Below are 2,741 nucleotides of genomic sequence, written 5' to 3'. Positions count from 1 at the left end.
TAAAAAACAAAAAGTATTTTTTCTTTACTGATTAGCTCCCAGAGGGCATTCAGGTAACTAGACACTAGGCAGCAAGTGACCTTAACCGGTCATAGGGTAGCCACTTACTCATTACCTATGACATGTCTCCATCTCCAGTTCCCCTTTCCTGGGGCCCAGTACCTGTGGGCGCTCAGGCTTAGTCAACATTGAAGCTGGGGTGATGGAGGGGAATTTGGGATGGAGAGGGAGCAGTCTTCAGTGACTGTGGTGAAATGTCTTTCAATTTTACAATTGCATACACTTACTCTAGGTTCCCCCCCCCAAATGGAGCAATCTGACTTCTCACAGTAACAGTGAAAACCCCGAAGGTCTAAGGGATTAACTGAGAAAGAAGGCCCAAGACCACAGAGGAAAACAAACGCCACAAAAGGCCACTAACTGAAGAGCCCAAATAAAAAGAAGCACCGTATCTATGTTTGAGATGATTTCATCTTGGAAAGATATCTATTAACCCGAAATTAATTTCTACATTCAATTAAATTCCAGCAGGAATTTTAGGGAATTAAATTGATTATAAAATCTACATAGGAGAATGGAGAGCCACAAATAGCTAATCCAATTTCCAAAGAACAAAGAAACAACACTGGGGCTGTGGCTCTTCAAGATGATTGCAAAGTCAAAATAATAAAAGCAGTGTATTATTGTTAGAGGACTGGATAGGCAAACTGAAGGGACAGAGTAGGAGACCGGAAGCAGATGTAGACGTACATAAATAAACACATCTAATAAACAGAAACAAGGCTAAATAAACAAGGCCATGAAAGAACTCCGCAGATGACAGGGGATGCGGTCCAAGCTGGGGGAAGGGTGTGCTACTTAGTGAAGAGTTTCAAAAAAAAAAAAAATGGCCCACTTCTTTGGAAATAAGTTAAATTAGGTTCATATTCTATTTTTAAAAATATCCAAATGGATAAAGACTCAAATGTGAAGAGAAAAATTATAAATACAAATATGGGAAAATTGAAAAGGACTCTGGACCTCAGAGCGAGTGTTTCTCTGAAAAGATTTTAAAAAAAACCATGAAATTCAAGGTACAAAATAAATGGATTTGATCACTTCAACATTATAGATTGCTGTTTAAAGAGATTTAAAAAATGAACAAACCAGGGCTGGAGAGATGGCTCAGTGGTTAAGAGCATTGCCTGCTCTTCCAGAGGTTCTGAGTTCAATTCCCAGCAACCACATGGTGGCTCACAACCATCTGTAATGAGGTCTGGTGCCCTCTTCTGACCTGCAGACATACATACAGATAGACTATTGTATACATAATAAATAAATATTTTAAAAAAAATGAACAAACCGAAGCAAAACAAACAAAAAGCATTAGTGGGGCATGATGGCACACACCTTTAATCCCAGCATTCTGGAGGCAGAGGCAGGTAAATCTCTGTGAACTTAAGGCCAGACTAGTCTATATAGTAAATTCCAGGACAGCCAGGGCTACATAGTGAGGCCCTGTCTCAAAAACAGACAGACAGACAGACAAACAAACAAACAAAAAAACCTACTGTATACACAGTTAGCAAGGGGTGATGGAGTAGGGGTAGATTTTTTTTTCAAACTCTAAGACTGACAAAAATTAAAATCTAGCATTTATTTTTAAAATCGGCAAATCAAAAATTCACAAGAATTCATTGGGGGAAGAAAGATTTTAAAAGCCCATTCACAAATGCAGATATTTGAACAAATAACAATTACACAAAAACTTGCTCCATCTCTTTGATACAATTAGAACAAGATGGTTGAGTTTTTAACCCTTTGGATTGTACAAAATTTAGAAAACTGGAGTCCTGTGAAGCGCTAACGAGGATCTGAGCCGGCCTGTGTCCTCCTTCGGGAACGTGGGGGTAGAACATGGCGGTTGTGTGGCTCACGTAGTAGAACACTCTTGCTGTCTTGCTCCAAGCCAGCCCTTAGAGTGGGGGCACGTGAGTGTAATCCCAACTCTTTTGAGGTGGAGGCAGTAGAACCAGAAGTTCAAGGCCACCATCAGCCACCTGTGGAGTTTCAGACTAACACGAGTTACATGAACTCTTGTCCTCAAAATATAAAACAAGTGCCGGCTTCTGCGGCCCGTGTGGGAAAAACTGGAACGATACAGAGAAGATTAGTGTTGTCCCTGTGCAAGGGTGACACAAGTCTGTGACACACTCCATATTTTCAAGCAAAAGCAAACCACCAAACAAAGGAAACAAAACCCGGCTCTTGTGCTTGATGGAGTACCACAGGGCAGACAATAGCGGTGAGCAATTGACTTCATCTTCCTCCAGCAATAGGGACGCTCTCTCAAGCAACCCAGAGGCAGAAAATGTCAGAGACAGAGTGGAGCAGATAGCAGGAAACCATTTACATAAATTTCAAAAACACAGGGGCCACTATGCTTTTAGAGGTTGCTCGTGTGTCTGAAGAAAGCAAGCTCCACGCAACAGGAGGGACGGCTCCATCCTCCAGTTTGAGAACAGTCCACGTCAGAAGGGGCTGTGTCAAAATGTCGTGGGCTGGTGACTTGCCGTCTAGAATGTCTCTTACTGTGGATTCCTGCTTCTAACTTGGGGTGGGGTGGCTGGGCAGAGAGATCCAGCAGAAGGTGTAATGGCTGCTTTTAGAACACAGAGGCCATATCAGGTAGCCACATGTCAAAGCAGTTTTACCAAGATGTCACTAACCTTCGCACAAATAAGTTAAATAAGTTAAAAGTC

At 41.8% G+C, this 2,741-nt stretch overlaps 1 non-coding gene across 1 annotated transcript; it reads left to right on the top strand.

Annotated features, from left to right (window-relative positions):
• The first annotated feature begins 2,102 nt into the window (after positions 1 to 2,102).
• Positions 2,103 to 2,204, top strand: LOC126487386 (U6 spliceosomal RNA). Its single transcript, XR_007588356.1, has one exon. It is a non-coding gene; the product is annotated as a U6 spliceosomal RNA (small nuclear RNA).
• Positions 2,205 to 2,741: the final 537 nt, after the last annotated feature.

The sequence above is a fragment of the Alexandromys fortis genome, unplaced genomic scaffold (assembly GCF_014885135.2).
Source record: "Alexandromys fortis isolate MF-2015 unplaced genomic scaffold, M_Fortis_MF-2015_v1.1 scaffold_190, whole genome shotgun sequence".
Lineage (NCBI taxonomy): Eukaryota > Metazoa > Chordata > Mammalia > Rodentia > Cricetidae > Alexandromys > Alexandromys fortis.
Note: the sequence above shows the minus strand (reverse complement) of the source record. Positions and strands in the feature narration are given on the sequence as shown.